Source organism: Oncorhynchus gorbuscha, unplaced genomic scaffold (genome assembly GCF_021184085.1).
Source record: "Oncorhynchus gorbuscha isolate QuinsamMale2020 ecotype Even-year unplaced genomic scaffold, OgorEven_v1.0 Un_scaffold_2080, whole genome shotgun sequence".
Lineage (NCBI taxonomy): Eukaryota > Metazoa > Chordata > Actinopteri > Salmoniformes > Salmonidae > Oncorhynchus > Oncorhynchus gorbuscha.
Window position 1 is genome coordinate 10,141 of NW_025746676.1, and position 20,978 is coordinate 31,118.

A 20,978-nucleotide genomic window follows, 5' to 3' on the forward strand; every position below is an offset into this window, starting at 1 on the left:
TCTTACAGTATTGTAGACACTATGACCTGGGATTTACTATGATCTTCTATGTAGAAGAACCTCTTACCTTCTAACAACTGTTGTGTGGCGTGTGAGTAAAACACATGCGTGTTCGTGAGAGTCTCAGCTTTCCATCGATGGGTCATACTAGTTGGTAGCTCAAACGGATGGGACTCTACAGACGTTTTGGTGAGAAGAACCAGATTCTGGGGATCAGCCCTTGTCTCACGTCTTTACCTCAGCCTTCCCATTAATCACACAGACTAATGGTCGGTGTCTGGCAACGTTAATCTGCTGTCCTTTCCCCCCCTCGAACCATTTAAATAAAACCCCATTAACATACCCTTTGTGTTCCCTGTTGACCAATAGCCTATGAGCTCCAGCGCTGCCCAGACCCGAGGCCGTTCCGTAACGGCGTGGTGATAGGCCGAGACTTCGGGGTGGGCCTGACCATCTCGTTTGAATGCCTGCCAGGTTACACCCTGATAGGAGAGGTCTCACTCACCTGCCTGCATGGGGTCAGCAGAAACTGGAACTACCCTGTACCATGCTGTGAGGGTGAGTGGATTATCTTCATGCATAATGTATTTAATATCTCTGAAAATGGACTTCTCTTTGGAATTATCTTATAGAGTGACATTAAATGTGTTGTGGTAGTGTATCTAGGCTGACCTTTACCCTGCTATTTATCCAGGCTGACCTGTACCCTGCTATTTATCCAGGCTGACCTGTACCCTGCTATTTATCCAGGCTGACCTGTACCCTGCTATTTATCCAGGCTGACCTGTACCCTGCTATTTATCCAGGCTGACCTGTACCCTGCTATTTATCCAGGATGACCTGTACCCTGCTATTTATCAAGGCTGACCTGTACCCTGCTATTTATCCAGGCTGACCTGTACCCTGCTATTTATCCAGGCTGACCTGTACCCTGCTGCTATTTATCTAGGCTCACCTATACCCTGCTATTTATCTAGGCTGACCTGTACCCTGCTATTTATCCAGGCTGACCTGTACCCTGCTGCTATTTATCCAGGCTGACCTGTACCCTGCTATTTATCCAGGCGGACCTGTACCCTGCTATTTATCCAGGCTGACCTGTACCCTGCTGCTATTTATCTAGGCTGACCTGTACCCTGCTATTTATCCAGGCTGACCTGTACCCTGCTATTTATCTAGGCTGACCTGTACCCTGCTATTTATCCAGGCTGACCTGTACCCTGCTATTTATCCAGGCTGACCTGTACCCTGCTATTTATCCAGGCTGACCTGTACCCTGCTATTTATCCAGGCTGACCTGTACCCTGCTATTTATCCAGGCTGACCTGTACCATGCTATTTATCCAGGCTGACCTGTACCCTGCTATTTATCCAGGCTGACCTGTACCCTGCTATTTATCCAGGCTGACCTGTACCCTGCTATTTATCCAGGCTGACCTGTACCCTGCTATTTATCCAGGCTGACCTGTACCATGCTATTTATCCAGGCTGACCTGTACCCTGCTATTTATCTAAGCTGACCTGTACCCTGCTATTTATCCAGACTGACCTGTACCCTGCTATTTATCCAGGCTGACCTGTACCCTGCTATTTATCCAGGCTGACCTGTACCCTGCTATTTATCCAGGCTGACCTTTACCCTGCTATGTATCCAGGCTGGCCTGTACCCTGCTGCTATTTATCCAGGCTGACCTGTACCCTGCTATTTATCCAGGCTGACCTGTACCCTGCTATTTATCCAGGCTGACCTGTACCCTGCTATTTATCCAGGCTGACCTGTACCCTGCAATGTATCCAGGCTGACCTGTACCCTGCTATTTATCCAGGCTGACCTGTACCCTGCTATTTATCCAGGCTGACCTGTACCCTGCTATTTATCCAGGCTGACCTGTACCCTGCTATTTATCCAGGCTGACCTGTACCCTGCTATTTATCCAGGATGACCTGTACCCTGCTATTTATCCAGGCTGACCTGTACCCTGCTATTTATCCAGGCTGACCTGTACCCTGCTATTTATCCAGGCTGACCTGTACCCTGCTGCTATTTATCTAGGCTCACCTATACCCTGCTATTTATCTAGGCTGACCTGTACCCTGCTATTTATCCAGGCTGACCTGTACCCTGCTGCTATTTATCCAGGCTGACCTGTACCCTGCTATTTATCCAGGCGGACCTGTACCCTGCTATTTATCCAGGCTGACCTGTACCCTGCTGCTATTTATCTAGGCTGACCTGTACCCTGCTATTTATCCAGGCTGACCTGTACCCTGCTATTTATCTAGGCTGACCTGTACCCTGCTATTTATCCAGGCTGACCTGTACCCTGCTATTTATCCAGGCTGACCTGTACCCTGCTATTTATCCAGGCTGACCTGTACCCTGCTATTTATCCAGGCTGACCTGTACCCTGCTATTTATCCAGGCTGACCTGTACCATGCTATTTATCCAGGCTGACCTGTACCCTGCTATTTATCCAGGCTGACCTGTACCCTGCTATTTATCCAGGCTGACCTGTACCCTGCTATTTATCCAGGCTGACCTGTACCCTGCTATTTATCCAGGCTGACCTGTACCATGCTATTTATCCAGGCTGACCTGTACCCTGCTATTTATCTAAGCTGACCTGTACCCTGCTATTTATCCAGACTGACCTGTACCCTGCTATTTATCCAGGCTGACCTGTACCCTGCTATTTATCCAGGCTGACCTGTACCCTGCTATTTATCCAGGCTGACCTTTACCCTGCTATGTATCCAGGCTGGCCTGTACCCTGCTGCTATTTATCCAGGCTGACCTGTACCCTGCTATTTATCCAGGCTGACCTGTACCCTGCTATTTATCCAGGCTGACCTGTACCCTGCTATTTATCCAGGCTGACCTGTACCCTGCAATGTATCCAGGCTGACCTGTACCCTGCTATTTATCCAGGCTGACCTGTACCCTGATATTTATCCAGGCTGACCTGTACCCTGCTGCTATTTAATATTTCATTTTTACATTTAAGTCTTTACATTTGATCATCTTTGAAATTATATTCTATAATAATACTAATTGTGTTCACACATAGTACAATGTGCATTGAATTGGAAATGTTTTAGTTTTTTTGCATATCCCAACTGTCCCCTCGGGGAGTGGGGTCACAGCCAGGGGTCATGGGGTCACGGTCAGATGTCAGAGTGTCTTTGAATGTGTGTGATGTGGTGTTGTCGCTCGATGGGCCTTTATTCAATTTGTCTGTTTTACTTTTATGTTTCACATCTCTGGAAATGTAAATATCATTAGATAATGTTGACTCTTTTACACTATTTGAGATTATATTGTGTGGCTGTTGTTTATTATGTACCATACTGGCTGTTGTTTCTCATGTACCATACTGGCTGTTGTTTCTCATGTACCATACTGGCTGTTGTTTATCATGTACCATACTGGCTGTTGTTTCTCATGTACCATACTGTCTGTTGTTTACCATGTACCATACTGGCTGTTGTTTCTCATGTACCATACTGGCTGTTGTTTCTCATGGCTGTTGTTTCTATCATGTACCATACTGGCTGTTGTTTCTCATGTACCATACTGGCTGTTGTATATCATGTACCATACTGGCTGTTGTTTCTCATGTACCATACTGGCTGTTGTTTCTCATGTACCATACTGTCTGTTGTATATCATGTACCATACTGGCTGTTGTTTCTCATGTACCATACTGGCTGTTGTTAATCATGTACCATACTGTCTGTTGTTTATCATGTACCATACTGTCTGTTGTTTCTCATGTACCATACTGGCTGTTGTTTATCATGTACCATACTGGCTGTTGTTTCTCATGTACCATACTGGCTGTTGTTTATCATGTACCATACTGGCTGTTGTTTCTCATGTACCATACTGGCTGTTGTATATCATGTACCATACTGGCTGTTGTTTCTCATGTACCATACTGGCAGTTGTTTCTCATGTACCATACTGTCTGTTGTTTCTCATGTACCATACTGACTGTTGTTTATCATGTAACAGACCAGGTAACTGACGTCAATAATAAAGACAGTGAATCACATATCCTGGGGTTTACCCCTGCAGAATACACACATCTATGAACAATAACAAAATCATGTTTGGTTAGGGTTGGTTTACTTACAGTTAGCCACTAGGGTAGTGTATCAGGGGACGGCTGACCATTCTTCATTCTCTCTCTCTCTCTCTCTCTCTCTCTCTCTCTCTCTCTCTCTCTCTCTCTCTCTCTCTCTCTCTCTCTCTCTCTCTCGATCTCAAACCCCCTCCCTCCCTCCCTACCTCTCTCTCAATCTCAAACCCCCTCCCTTCCTCCCTGCCTCCCTCCCACCCTCTCTCTTGATCTCAAAACCCTCCCTCCCTCCCTCCCTCCCTCCCTCCCTCCCTCCCTCCCTCCCTCCCTCCCTCTCTCTCTCTCTCCTCTCCCTCCCTCCTTCTCTCCTTCTCTCCCTCCCTTTCTCTCTCTCTCTCTCCCTCTCTCCCTCTCTCCCTCTCTCCCTCTAGCCCAGTGTGGTGGTAATATAACGTCTCTGAACGGGACCATCTATTCTCCCGACCACCCAGCAGAGTACCCTAACTTCCAGGACTGTCTGTGGAGTGTACGGGTTCCCCCAGGGAATGGCATCTGCATCAACTTCACCGTTCTCAACACTGAACCCATCTACGACTACATCACCGTCTGGTAAGTAGTGCACTTCGTTACAGTAGTATGGTATGCGTCACAAATGGCACCCTATTCCCTATATAGTGCACTACTTTAGACCAGGGCCCTATGGCACCCTATTCCCTATATAGTGCACTACTTTAGACCAGAGCCCTATTCTCTATGTAGTGCACTACTTTAGACCAGAGCCCTATTCCCTATATAGTGCACTACTTTAGACCAGGGCCCTATGGCACCCTATTCCCTATATAGTACACTACTATAGACCAGAGCCCTATTCCCTATATAGTGCACTACTTTAGACCAGGGCCCTATGGCACTCTATTCCCTATATAGTACACTACTATAGACCAGAGCCCTATTCCCTATATAGTGCACTACTTTAGACCAGGGCCCTATGGCACCCTATTCCCTATATAGTACACTACTTTAGACCAGGGCCCTATGGCACCCTATTCCCTATATAGTACACTACTTTAGACCAGAGCCCTATTCTCTATATAGTACACTACTTTAGACCAGGGCCCTATGGCACCCTATTCCCTATATAGTACACTACTTTAGACCAGGGCCCTATGGCACCCTATTCCCTATATAGTACACTACTTTAGACCAGGGCCCTATGGCACCCTATTCCCTATATAGTACACTACTTTAGACCAGGGCCCTATGGCACCCTATTCCCTATATAGTGCACTACTTTAGACCAGGGCCCTATGGCACCCTATTCCCTATATAGTGCACTACTTTAGACCAGAGCCCTATTCTCTATGTAGTGCACTACTTTAGACCAGAGCCCTATTCCCTATATAGTGCACTACTTTAGACCAGGGCCCTATGGCACCCTATTCCCTATATAGTACACTACTATAGACCAGAGCCCTATTCCCTATATAGTGCACTACTTTAGACCAGGGCCCTATGGCACTCTATTCCCTATATAGTACACTACTATAGACCAGAGCCCTATTCCCTATATAGTGCACTACTTTAGACCAGGGCCCTATGGCACCCTATTCCCTATATAGTACACTACTTTAGACCAGGGCCCTATGGCACCCTATTCCCTATATAGTACACTACTTTAGACCAGAGCCCTATTCTCTATATAGTACACTACTTTAGACCAGGGCCCTATGGCACCCTATTCCCTATATAGTACACTACTTTAGACCAGGGCCCTATGGCACCCTATTCCCTATATAGTACACTACTTTAGACCAGGGCCCTATGGCACCCTATTCCCTATATAGTACACTACTTTAGACCAGGGCCCTATGGCACCCTATTCCCTATATAGTACACTACTTTAGACCAGGGCCCTATGGCACCCTATTCCCTATATAGTGCACTACTTTAGACCAGAGCCCTATTCCCTATATAGTACACTACTATAGACCAGAGCCCTATTCCCTATATAGTACACTACTATAGACCAGAGCCCTATTCCCTATATAGTACACTACTTTAGACCAGGGCCCTATGGCACCCTATTCCCTATATAGTACACTACTTTAGACCAGGGCCCTATGGCACCCTATTCCCTATATAGTACACTACTATAGACCAGAGCCCTATTCCCTATATAGTACACTACTATAGACCAGAGCCCTATTCCCTATATAGTACACTACTATAGACCAGGACCCTATTCCCTATATAGTACACTACTATAGACCAGAGCCCTATTCCCTATATAGTACACTACTTTAGACCAGAGCCCTATGGCACCCTATTGCCTATATAGTGCACTACTTTTGACCAGAGCCCTATGGGTGTAGGGTGTCGATAGAGTGTAATTTGGGACGTGTTCCTGAATAGCCTATGTGTTGCTAAATAGTGTAATTTCCCCCTTAAAATCCTCAGTAGTGATGCGCGGGGTTGACTCATAACCCGCAGTCCCCAGCGGTTAAAGCCGAGTGAGTTTAGGGTCAAGAAATGTTGTGTGGAAGAGCGGGTGACGTCGTTACATAAAGACAAAAACAATACCTTAAAAAAATTTTTTTATCTAGAATTCTGATGCTATTTATATTAATGATTAATATAATTTATATCTATAGGCTACTTTGAGGTTTTTCTTAGTGCACAAAACTAACCTTTAGGGCTTATTAATTTGACAGGCACCAAATGCTTTAGGGAACGGACAGAATAAAGTTATCAGACCATGGAAGCACAAAGGACAATGTCAGGAGTTTAATTCACGAATAGAAAAGCTGTGAAATGGAGAGTTGAAAATAAAGAGAAAAGGGAGGACCAGAACAGTAATGTTTGGGAAAGATTAGGTGACGAGGTAGAAGAGGATGATAGCAGCTGTGTCATGATGTGATGATTGTGAGGCGCTGTAGCCTTACAAATTCAACAGTCACAAGACCGGGGGACTTCAAACAGGCCTATGGAACGTCACAGGAACCTGTAGCCTACTGTTCAGATGGGATAAATGGAAACTGGCATCTGGACACTGACTGTAGAATGTAGAATGTAGAATGTGGAATTCTCCTCCGTTGGATTCCAGAATAGAACAGTAGAGTAGTAGAACAACCTCTCACAGAGCCTTCATATTAACACCTGCAGAAGTCATTAGAATGTCTTGCAGTAAAGTGATACAGGCTACATTTAGACTCAGAAACAGGAATGGAGAAATATAATTTCTTTCAGCATCCTGACAAAACGTGAATTCACAGTTAGATACCGTCTGCAGAGGTGTGTTATCTTCAACAGCATCGTTAAAAACCTGCTCCTATTTCAACCACATAAGAGAAACAGACCGTAAAGCATTTTATACAGACAGAAGGAAACAGACCTTATACAGACAGAAGGAAACAGACCTTTAACACATGTTATACAGACAGAAGGAAACAGACCTTATACAGACAGAAGGAAACAGACCTTATACAGACAGAAGGAAACAGACCTTTAACACATGTTATACAGACAGAAGGAAACAGACCTTTAACACATGTTATACAGACAGAGGGAAACAGACCTTTAACACATGTTATACAGACAGAGGGAAACAGACCTTATACAGACAGAAGGAAACAGACCTTTAACACATGTTATACAGACAGAGGGAAGCAGACCTTTAACACATGTTATACAGACAGAAGGAAACAGACCTTATACAGACAGAAGGAAACAGACCTTAAAGCATTTTATACAGACAGAAGGAAACAGACCTTTAACACATGTTATACAGACAGAGGGAAACAGACCTTTAACACATGTTATACAGACAGAAGGAAACAGACCTTATACAGACAGAAGGAAACAGACCTTAAAGCATTTTATACAGACAGAAGGAAACAGACCTTATACAGACAGAAGGAAACAGACCTTTAACACATGTTATACAGACAGAAGGAAACAGACCTTTAACACATGTTATACAGACAGAAGGAAACAGACCTTAAAGCATTTCATACAGACAGAAGGAAACAGACCTTATACAGACAGAAGGAAACAGACCTTATACAGACAGAAGGAAACAGACCTTTAACACATGTTATACAGACAGAAGGAAACAGACCTTATACAGACAGAAGGAAACAGACCTTTAACACATGTTATACAGACAGAAGGAAACAGACCTTTAACACATGTTATACAGACAGAAGGAAACAGACCTTATACAGACAGAAGGAAACATACCTTTAACACATGTTATACAGACAGAAGGAAACAGACCTTTAACACATGTTATACAGACAGAAGGAAACAGACCTTTAACACATGTTATACAGACCGAAGGAAACAGACCTTTAAAACATTTCACACAGAGACAGAAGGAAATATACATTGTGTTCTTTGCTATCCTAGCCCTACTCCCACACACTGAATACACAATGTATTTCCTGAGTAAAGGGCACTAGGTACTTTATGACAGTTATTTCCAGCTGGGAAAATATACAGATATAGCTACTCTAACAACATTTAACAAAGCAGTTAACCATCAATTCCATCAGTTTTCCTACGGTATTATTGGGCTATACTTGCTTGTTTTTAAAAAGCAAAGCATTACAATATATTTTTTAGAATCATCGGCATAATGGAGGCCAGATGGAATGTAGAATGTAGAATGTAGAATGTTGAATGTGGAATTCTCCTCCGTTGGATTCCAGAACAGAACAGTAGAGTAGTAGAACAACTCAGCTACACCGTAGGCAGTCACACCCCCACCACACAGCCCCGCCGTGGGAACCCATCCCCGGGCCTTTCTCTCTCTCTCTCCACTCCCATAGGGACACTTTGAGCTCTGCCTCGGGCTTACAGTCAGAACAAGGCATCTGCAAGAGGCATCCACTTTAGAAAAACACTTCTGTTGGACTCAGTAGACACACCAAAAACACTTCTGTTGGACTCAGTAGACACACCAAAAACACTTCTGTTGGACTCAGTAGACACACCAAAAACACTTTTGTTGGACTCAGTAGACACGCCAAAAACACTTCTGTTGGACTCAGTAGACACACCAAAAACACTTCTGTTGGACTCAGTAGACACACCAAAAACACTTCTGTTAGACTCAGTAGACACGCCAAAAACACTTCTGTTGGACTCAGTAGACACGCCAAAAACACTTCTGTTGGACTCAGTAGACACGCCAAAAACACTTCTGTTAGACTCAGTAGACACGCCAAAAACACTTCTGTTAGACTCAGTAGACACGCCAAAAACACTTCTGTTGGACTCAGTAGACACCCCAAAAACACTTCTGTTGGACTCAGTAGACACGCCAAAAACACTTCTGTTGGACTCAGTAGACACGCCAAAAACACTTCTGTTGGACTCAGTAGACACGCCAAAAACACTTCTGTTGGACTCAGTAGACACGCCAAAAACACTTCTGTTGGACTCAGTAGACACGCCAAAAACACTTCTGTTGGACTCAGTAGACACGCCAAAAACACTTCTGTTGAACTCAGTAGACACGCCAAAAACACTTCTGTTGGACTCAGTAGACACGCCAAAAACATTTCTGTTGGACTCAGTAGACACGCCAAAAACACTTCTGTTGAACTCAGTAGACACGCCAAAAACACTTCTGTTGGACTCAGTAGACACGCCAAAAACATTTCTGTTGGACTCAGTAGACACGCCAAAAACACTTCTGTTGAACTCAGTAGACACGCCAAAAACACTTCTGTTGAACTCAGTAGACACGCCAAAAACACTTCTGTTGGACTCAGTAGACACGCCAAAAACATTTCTGTTGGACTCAGTAGACACGCCAAAAACATTTCTGTTGGACTCAGTAGACACGCCAAAAACACTTCTGTTGAACTCAGTAGACACGCCAAAAACATTTCTGTTGGACTCAGTAGACACGCCAAAAACATTTCTGTTGGACTCAGTAGACACACCAAAAACACTTCTGTTAGACTCAGTAGACACACCAAAAACACTTCTGTTGGACTCAGTAGACACGCCAAAAACACTTCTGTTGGACTCAGTAGACACGCCAAAAACACTTCTGTTAGACTCAGTAGACACGCCAAAAACATTTCTGTTGGACTCAGTAGACACGCCAAAAACACTTCTGTTAGACTCAGTAGACACGCCAAAAACACTTCTGTTGGACTCAGTAGACACGCCAAAAACACTTCTGTTGGACTCAGTAGACACGCCAAAAACATTTCTGTTGGACTCAGTAGACACACCAAAAACACTTCTGTTGGACTCAGTAGACACGCCAAAAACACTTCTGTTAGACTCAGTAGACACACCAAAAACACTTCTGTTAGACTCAGTAGACACACCAAAAACACTTCTGTTAGACTCAGTAGACACGCCAAAAACACTTCTGTTAGACTCAGTAGACACACCAAAAACACTTCTGTTAGACTCAGTAGACACGCCAAAAACACTTCTGTTAGACTCAGTAGACACGCCAAAAACACTTCTGTTAGACTCAGTAGACACGCCAAAAACACTTCTGTTGGACTCAGTAGACACGCCAAAAACACTTCTGTTGGACTCAGGAGACACGCCAAAAACATTTCTGTTGGACTCAGTAGACACGCCAAAAACACTTCTGTTGGACTCAGTAGACACGCCAAAAACACTTCTGTTAGACTCAGTAGACACGCCAAAAACACTTCTGTTGGACTCAGTAGACACGCCAAAAACACTTCTGTTGGACTCAGTAGACACGCCAAAAACACTTACATTACATTACATTTAAGTCATTTAGCAGACGCTCTTATCCAGAGCGACTTACAAACACTTCTGTTGGACTCAGTAGACACGCCAAAAACATTTCTGTTGGACTCAGTAGACACACCAAAAACACTTCTGTTGGACTCAGTAGACACGCCAAAAACACTTCTGTTAGACTCAGTAGACACACCAAAAACACTTCTGTTAGACTCAGTAGACACACCAAAAACACTTCTGTTAGACTCAGTAGACACGCCAAAAACACTTCTGTTAGACTCAGTAGACACACCAAAAACACTTCTGTTAGACTCAGTAGACACGCCAAAAACACTTCTGTTAGACTCAGTAGACACGCCAAAAACACTTCTGTTAGACTCAGTAGACACGCCAAAAACACTTCTGTTGGACTCAGTAGACACGCCAAAAACACTTCTGTTGGACTCAGGAGACACGCCAAAAACATTTCTGTTGGACTCAGTAGACACGCCAAAAACACTTCTGTTGGACTCAGTAGACACGCCAAAAACACTTCTGTTGGACTCAGTAGACACGCCAAAAACACTTCTGTTGGACTCAGTAGACACGCCAAAAACACTTCTGTTAGACTCAGTAGACACGCCAAAAACACTTCCGTTGGACTCAGTAGACACGGCAAAAATATTTCTGTTGGACTCAGTAGACACGCCAAAAACACTTCCGTTGGACTCAGTAGACACGCCAAAAACACTTCTGTTGGACTCAGTAGACACGCCAAAAACACTTCTGTTAGACTCAGTAGACACGCCAAAAACACTTCTGTTAGACTCAGTAGACACGCCAAAAACACTTCTGTTAGACTCAGTAGACACGCCAAAAACACTTCTGTTGGACTCAGTAGACACGCCAAAAACACTTCCGTTGGACTCAGTAGACACGCCAAAAAACACTTCCGTTGGACTCAGTAGACACGCCAAAAACACTTCCATTAGACTCAGTAGACACGCCAAAAAACACTTCCGTTGGACTCAGTAGACACGCCAAAAAACACTTCCGTTGGACTCAGTAGACACGCCAAAAAACACTTCCGTTGGACTCAGTAGACACGCCAAAAAACACTTCCGTTGGACTCAGTAGACTTCCTTAGACTCAGTAGACACGCCAAAAACACTTCCGTTAGACTCAGTAGACACGCCAAAAACACTTCTGTTGGACTCAGTAGACACGCCAAAAACACTTCTGTTAGACTCAGTAGACACGCCAAAAACACTTCTGTTAGACTCAGTAGACACGCCAAAAACACTTCTGTTAGACTCAGTAGACACGCCAAAAACACTTCTGTTGGACTCAGTAGACACGCCAAAAACACTTCCGTTGGAGTCAGTAGACACGCCAAAAAACACTTCCGTTGGACTCAGTAGACACGCCAAAAACACTTCCGTTAGACTCAGTAGACACGCCAAAAAACACTTCCGTTGGACTCAGTAGACACGCCAAAAAACACTTCCGTTGGACTCAGTAGACACGCCAAAAACACTTCCGTTAGACTCAGTAGACACGCCAAAAACACTTCCGTTAGACTCAGTAGACACGCCAAAAACACTTCCGTTAGACTCAGTAGACACGCCAAAAACACTTCCGTTGGACTCAATAGAGATGAATTGGTTTCCCTGTTCGGAAGCAGTCAGTCAGGAAAACAGATGTATCTCCTCTCTCACGACGTCGGCATTAGGGCGAATGCGTTTTCTCCGTACAGCAGAGCAGACGACAGCGGCCGAAAGGCTTCAGCGATAGGTTCACCCATAATGACAACCCTATTAAGGAGGGAAATGGCTTATCATTGAAAATCATTAGTACTGGCTGTGGCTGTTGTTGACCTCATTTAGCTGAGCTTTACGTAACATAAACTTAGCTAGTTAGGACCCAGGAAGACCCAGACCACTCATAGTACAGCACTTAGCTAGCTAGGACCCTAGAAGACCCAGACCACTCATAGTACAGCACTTAGCTAGCTAGGACCCTAGAAGACCCAGACCACTCATAGTACAGCACTTAGCTAGCTAGGACCCTAGAAGACCCAGACCACTCATAGTACAGCACTTAGCTAGCTAGGACCCTAGAAGACCCAGACCACTCATAGTACAGCACTTAGCTAGCTAGGACCCTAGAAGACCCAGACCACTCATAGTACAGCACTTAGCTAGCTAGGACCCTGGAGGACCCAGACCACTCATAGTACAGCACTTAGCTAGCTAGGACCCTGGAGGACCCAGACCACTCATAGTACAGCACTTAGCTAGCTAGGACCCTGGAGGACCCAGACCACTCATAGTACAGCACTTAGCTAGCTAGGACCCTAGAAGACCCAGACCACTCATAGTACAGCACTTAGCTAGCTAGGACCCTAGAAGACCCAGACCACTCATAGTACAGCACTTAGCTAGCTAGGACCCTAGAAGACCCTAGAAGACCCAGACCACTCATAGTACAGCACTTAGCTAGCTAGGACCCTAGAAGACCCAGACCACTCATAGTACAGCACTTAGCTAGCTAGGACCCTAGAAGACCCAGACCACTCATAGTACAGCACTTAGCTAGCTAGGACCCTAGAAGACCCAGACCACTCATAGTACAGCACTTAGCTAGCTAGGACCCTAGGACCCAGACCACTCATAGTACAGCACTTAGCTAGCTAGGACCCTAGAAGACCCAGACCACTCATTCTACAGCACTTAGCTAGCTAGGACCCTGGAGGACCCAGACCACTCATAGTACAGCACTTAGCTAGCTAGGACCCTGGAGGACCCAGACCACTTAGTACAGCACTTAGCTAGCTAGGACCCTGGAGGACCCAGACCACTCATAGTACAGCACTTAGCTAGCTAGGACCCTGGAGGACCCAGACCACTCATAGTACAGCACTTAGCTAGCTAGGACCCTGGAGGACCCAGACCACTCATAGTACAGCACTTAGCTAGCTAGGACCCTGGAGGACCCAGACAACTCATAGTACAGCACTTAGCTAGCTACATGAACAGCAACGTGCTTCTTCTTCTTCATTCTTCTTCATTCTTCTTCCTGTATCCAGTGTATTTTCTTTCTTAAATGTGTCTGTACGTGTTTGGGGGTGATTGTTCCCTAGAAAGCTTTGTAGCGTTCGTAGCACTTAACTAGTCACGAAAACCCTCGATGACATAAACCCAGAACACACTGGGTCACAACGGTAAACTGCTTCATTTTTGGTGGATTTGTTGTTGTTGTTGTTGTTGTTGTTGTTGTTGTTGTTGTTGTTGTTGTTGTTCACTTCAGGCACTTCAGAAGATCGATGGTCAAACGGTCAAAGATTTAACAGTTGTTATTCTCTCCTTGCTGATTGGCTGGTTATTATCAAGAGAAATAGAGTGTTACGTTAGCTACCAAGTTTTAGGGAAACGTACCAATGATACCCTGCTCCCTATAAAGTGTACTACGTTTGACCATGGCCCATAATGGACTATGTAGAGGATAGGGTGGCATTTAGGATGCAGTGGTAACTCACACTCTCCACTGGTTGTTTGGGATACAGGCCTAACTCACACTCTCCCCTGGTTGTTTGGGATACAGGCCTAACTCACACTCTCCCCTGGTTGTTTGGGAGGCAGGCCTAACTCACACTCTCCCCTGGTTGTTTGGGATACAGGCCTAACTCACACTCTCCCCTGGTTATTTGGGATACACACCTAACTCACACTCTCCCCTGGTTATTTGGGATACACGCCTAACTCACACTCTCCCCTGGTTGTTTGGGAGGCAGGCCTAACTCAACACTCTCCCCTGGTTGTTTGGGATACAGGCCTAACTCACACTCTCCCCTGGTTGTTTGGGATACAGGCCTAACTCACACTCTCCCCTGGTTGTTTGGGATACAGGCATAACTCACACTCTCCCCTGGTTGTTTGGGATACAGGCATAACTCACCCTCTCCCCTGGTTGTTTGGGATACAGGCCTAACTCACACTCTCCCCTGGTTGTTTGGGATACAGGCATAACTCACCCTCTCCCCTGGTTGTTTGGGATACAGGCATAACTCACACTCTCCCCTGGTTGTTGCTCATCGCTACAGGGCCACAGACCTAGACCACTCTCCCCTGGCCCCTGGTTGTTGCTCATCGCTACAGGGCCACAGACCTAGACCACTCTCCCCTGGTTGTTGCTCATCGCTACAGGGCCACAGACCTAGACCACTCTCCCCTGGCCCCTGGTTGTTGCTCATCGCTACAGGGCCACAGACCTAGACCACTCTCCCCTGGCCCCTGGTTGTTGCTCATCGCTACAGGGCCACAGACCTAGACCACTCTCCCCTGGCCCCTGGTTGTTGCTCATCGCTACAGGGCCACAGACCTAGACCACTCTCCCCTGGTTGTTGCTCATCGCTACAGGGCCACAGACCTAGACCACTCTCCCCTGGTTGTTGCTCATCGCCAGGGCCACAGACCACACTCTCCCTGGTTGTTGCTCATCGCTACAGGGCCACAGACCTAGACCACTCTCCCCTGGTTGTTGCTCATCGCTACAGGGCCACAGACCTAGACCACTCTCCCCTGGCCCCTGGTTGTTGCTCATCGCTACAGGGCCACAGACCTAGACCACTCTCCCCTGGTTGTTGCTCATCGCTACAGGGCCACAGACCTAGACCACTCTCCCCTGGTTGTTGCTCATCGCTACAGGGCCACAGACCTAGACCACTCTCCCCTGGTTGTTTGGGATACAGGCATAACTCACACTCTCCCCTGGTTGTTGCTCATCGCTACAGGGCCACAGACCTAGACCACTCTCCCCTGGCCCCTGGTTGTTGCTCATCGCTACAGGGCCACAGACCAGACCACCCTGGCCCCTGGTTGTTGCTCATCGCTACAGGGCCACAGACCTAGACCACTCTCCCCTGGCCCCTGGTTGTTGCTCTTCGCTACAGGGCCACAGACCTAGACCACTCTCCCCTGGCCCCTGGTTGTTGCTCATCGCTACAGGGCCACAGACCTAGACCACTCTCCCCTGGCCCCTGGTTGTTGCTCATCGCTACAGGGCCACAGACCTAGACCACTCTCCCCTGGCCCCTGGTTGTTGCTCATCGCTACAGGGCCACAGACCTAGACCACTCTCCCCTGGTTGTTGCTCATCGCTACAGGGACACAGACCACTCTCCCCTGGTTGTTGCTCATCGCTACAGGGACACAGACCTAGACCACTCTCCCCTGGTTGTTGCTCATCGCTACAGGGCCACAGACCTAGACCACTCTCCCCTGGTTGTTGCTCATCGCTACAGGGCCACAGACCTAGACCACTCTCCCCTGGTTGTTGCTCATCGCTACAGGGCCACAGACCTAGACCACTCTCCCCTGGCCCCTGGTTGTTGCTCATCGCTACAGGGCCACAGACCTAGACCACTCTCCCCTGGCCCATGGTTGTTGCTCATCGCTACAGGGCCACAGACCTAGACCACTCTCCCTGGTTGTTGCTCATCGCTACAGGGCCACTAGACCACTCTCCCTGGTTGTTGCTCATCGCTACAGGGCCACTAGACCACTCTCCCCTGGTTGTTGCTCATCGCTACAGGGCCACTAGACCACTCTCCCCTGGTTGTTGCTCATCGCTACAGGGCCACTAGACCACTCTCCCCTGGCCCCTGGTTGTTGCTCATCGCTACAGGGACACAGACCTAGACCACTCTCCCCTGGCCCCTGGTTGTTGCTCATCGCTACAGGGCCACTAGACCACTCTCCCCTGGCCCCTGGTTGTTGCTCATCGCTACAGGGCCACAGACCTAGACCACTCTCCCCTGGCCCCTGGTTGTTGCTCATCGCTACAGGGCCACAGACCTAGACCACTCTCCCCTGGCCCCTGGTTGTTGCTCATCGCTACAGGGCCACAGACCTAGACCACTCTCCCCTGGTTGTTGCTCATCGCTACAGGGCCACTAGACCACTCTCCCCTGGTTGTTGCTCATCGCTACAGGGCCACTAGACCACTCTCCCCTGGCCCCTGGTTGTTGCTCATCGCTACAGGGCCACTAGACCACTCTCCCCTGGCCCCTGGTTGTTGCTCATCGCTACAGGGCCACTAGACCACTCTCCCCTGGTTGTTGCTCATCGCTACAGGGCCACTAGACCACTCTCCCCTGGTTGTTGCTCATCGCTACAGGGCCACTAGACCACTCTCCCCTGGTTGTTGCTCATCGCTACAGGGCCACAGACCTAGACCACTCTCCCCAGGTTGTTGCTCATCGCTACAGGGCCACTAGACCACTCTCCCCTGGTTGTTGCTCATCGCTACAGGGCCACTAGACCACTCTCCCCTGGTTGTTGCTCATCGCTACAGGGCCACTAGACCACTCTCCCCTGGTTGTTGCTCATCGCTACAGGGCCACTAGACCACTCTCCCCTGGTTGTTGCTCATCGCTACAGGGACACAGACCTAGACCACTCTCCCCTGGCCCCTGGTTGTTGCACATCGCTACAGGGCCACAGACCTAGACCACTCTCCCCTGGCCCCTGGTTGTTGCTCATCACTACAGGGCCACAGACCACTCTCCCCTGGCCCCTGGTTGTTGCTCATCACTACAGGGCCACAGACCACTCTCCCTGGCCCCTGGTTGTTGCTCATCGCTACAGGGCCACAGACCTAGACCACTCTCCCTGGTTGTTGCTCATCGCTACAGGGCCACAGACCTAGACCACTCTCCCCTGGTTGTTGCTCATCGCTACAGGGCCACAGACCTAGACCACTCTCCCCTGGCCCCTGGTTGTTGCTCATCACTACAGGGCCACAGACCACTCTCCCCTGGCCCCTGGTTGTTGCTCATCACTACAGGGCCACAGACCACTCTCCCCTGGCCCCTGGTTGTTGCTCATCGCTACAGGGCCACAGACCTAGACCACTCTCCCTGGTTGTTGCTCATCGCTACAGGGCCACAGACCTAGACCACTCTCCCTGGTTGTTGCTCATCGCTACAGGGCCACAGACCTAGACCACTCTCCCCTGGCCCCTGGTTGTTGCTCATCACTACAGGGCCACAGACCACTCTCCCCTGGCCCCTGGTTGTTGCTCATCACTACAGGGCCACAGACCACTCTCCCTGGCCCCTGGTTGTTGCTCATCGCTACAGGGCCACAGACCTAGACCACTCTCCCCTGGTTGTTGCTCATCGCTACAGGGCCACAGACCTAGACCACTCCCCTGGCCCCTGGTTGTTGCTCATCACTACAGGGCCACAGACCACTCTCTCCCTGGCCCCTGGTTGTTGCTCATCACTACAGGGCCACAGACCACTCCCCTGGCCCCTGGTTGTTGCTCATCGCTACAGGGCCACAGACCTAGACCACTCTCCCCTGGTTGTTGCTCATCGCTACAGGGCCACAGACCTAGACCACTCTCCCCTGGTTGTTGCTCATCGCTACAGGGCCACAGACCTAGACCACTCTCCCCTGGCCCCTGGTTGTTGCTCATCACTACAGGGCCACAGACCACTCTCCCCTGGCCCCTGGTTGTTGCTCATCACTACAGGGCCACAGACCACTCTCCCCTGGCCCCTGGTTGTTGCTCATCGCTACAGGGCCACAGACCTAGACCACTCTCCCCTGGTTGTTGCTCATCGCTACAGGGCCACAGACCTAGACCACTCTCCCCTGGTTGTTGCTCATCGCTACAGGGCCACAGACCTAGACCACTCTCCCCTGGTTGTTGCTCATCGCTACAGGGCCACAGACCTAGACCACTCTCCCCTGGTTGTTCTCATCGCTACAGGGCCACAGACCTAGACCACTCTCCCCTGGTTGTTGCTCATCGCTACAGGGCCACAGACCTAGACCACTCTCCCCTGGTTGTTGCTCATCGCTACAGGGCCACAGACCTAGACCACTCTCCCCTGGTTGTTGCTCATCGCTACAGGGCCACAGACCTAGACCACTCTCCCCTGGTTGTTGCTCATCGCTACAGGGCCACAGACCTAGACCACTCTCCCCTGGCCCCTGGTTGTTGCTCATCGCTACAGGGCCACAGACCTAGACCACTCTCCCCTGGCCCATGGTTGTTGCTCATCGCTACAGGGCCACAGACCTAGACCACTCTCCCCTGGTTGTTGCTCATCGCTACAGGGCCACTAGACCACTCTCCCCTGGTTGTTGCTCATCGCTACAGGGCCACTAGACCACTCTCCCCTGGTTGTTGCTCATCGCTACAGGGCCACTAGACCACTCTCCCCTGGTTGTTGCTCATCGCTACAGGGCCACTAGACCACTCTCCCCTGGTTGTTGCTCATCGCTACAGGGACACAGACCTAGACCACTCTCCCCTGGCCCCTGGTTGTTGCTCATCGCTACAGGGACACAGACCTAGACCACTCTCCCCTGGCCCCTGGTTGTTGCTCATCGCTACAGGGCCACTAGACCACTCTCCCCTGGCCCCTGGTTGTTGCTCATCGCTACAGGGCCACAGACCTAGACCACTCTCCCCTGGCCCCTGGTTGTTGCTCATCGCTACAGGGCCACAGACCTAGACCACTCTCCCCTGGCCCCTGGTTGTTGCTCATCGCTACAGGGCCACAGACCTAGACCACTCTCCCCTGGTTGTTGCTCATCGCTACAGGGCCACTAGACCACTCTCCCCTGGTTGTTGCTCATCGCTACAGGGCCACTAGACCACTCTCCCCTGGCCCCTGGTTGTTGCTCATCGCTACAGGGCCACTAGACCACTCTCCCCTGGCCCCTGGTTGTTGCTCATCGCTACAGGGCCACTAGACCACTCTCCCCTGGTTGTTGCTCATCGCTACAGGGCCACTAGACCACTCTCCCCTGGTTGTTGTTCATCGCTACAGGGCCACTAGACCACTCTCCCCTGGTTGTTGCTCATCGCTACAGGGCCACAGACCTAGACCACTCTCCCCAGGTTGTTGCTCATCGCTACAGGGCCACTAGACCACTCTCCCCTGGTTGTTGCTCATCGCTACAGGGCCACTAGACCACTCTCCCCTGGTTGTTGCTCATCGCTACAGGGCCACTAGACCACTCTCCCCTGGTTGTTGCTCATCCAGGGTCACTAGACCACTCTCCCCTGGTTGTTGCTCATCGCTACAGGGACACAGACCTAGACCACTCTCCCCTGGCCCCTGGTTGTTGCTCATCGCTACAGGGCCACAGACCTAGACCACTCTCCCCTGGCCCCTGGTTGTTGCTCATCACTACAGGGCCACAGACCACTCTCCCTGGCCCCTGGTTGTTGCTCATCACTACAGGGCCACAGACCACTCTCCCCTGGCCCCTGGTTGTTGCTCATCGCTACAGGGCCACAGACCTAGACCACTCTCCCCTGGTTGTTGCTCATCGCTACAGGGCCACAGACCTAGACCACTCTCCCCTGGTTGTTGCTCATCGCTACAGGGCCACAGACCTAGACCACTCTCCCCTGGTTGTTGCTCATCGCTACAGGGCCACAGACCTAGACCACTCTCCCTGGCCCCTGGTTGTTGCTCATCGCTACAGGGCCACAGACCTAGACCACTCTCCCCTGGCCCATGGTTGTTGCTCATCGCTACAGGGCCACAGACCTAGACCACTCTCCCCTGGTTGTTGCTCATCGCTACAGGGCCACTAGACCACTCTCCCCTGGTTGTTGCTCATCGCTACAGGGCCACTAGACCACTCTCCCCTGGTTGTTGCTCATCGCTACAGGGCCACTAGACCACTCTCCCCTGGTTGTTGCTCATCGCTACAGGGCCACTAGACCACTCTCCCCTGGTTGTTGCTCATCGCTACAGGGACACAGACCTAGACCACTCTCCCCTGGCCCCTGGTTGTTGCTCATCGCTACAGGGACACAGACCTAGACCACTCTCCCCTGGCCCCTGGTTGTTGCTCATCGCTACAGGGCCACTAGACCACTCTCCCCTGGCCCCTGGTTGTTGCTCATCGCTACAGGGCCACAGACCTAGACCACTCTCCCCTGGCCCCTGGTTGTTGCTCATCGCTACAGGGCCACAGACCTAGACCACTCTCCCCTGGCCCCTGGTTGTTGCTCATCGCTACAGGGCCACAGACCTAGACCACTCTCCCCTGGTTGTTGCTCATCGCTACAGGGCCACTAGACCACTCTCCCTGGTTGTTGCTCATCGCTACAGGGCCACTAGACCACTCTCCCCTGGC

At 49.3% G+C, this 20,978-nt stretch overlaps 1 long non-coding RNA gene across 1 annotated transcript in view; it reads left to right on the forward strand.

Annotated features, from left to right (window-relative positions):
* The first annotated feature begins 395 nt into the window (after window positions 1–395).
* LOC124024926 overlaps window positions 396–20,978 on the forward strand; it is a 31,265-nt gene continuing 10,682 nt past the window's right edge. Inside the window, exons 1-2 of the long non-coding RNA XR_006837105.1 lie at window positions 396–558; window positions 4,515–4,692. This is a non-coding gene — a long non-coding RNA (uncharacterized LOC124024926). The remainder of the gene's footprint in view (window positions 559–4,514; window positions 4,693–20,978) is intronic.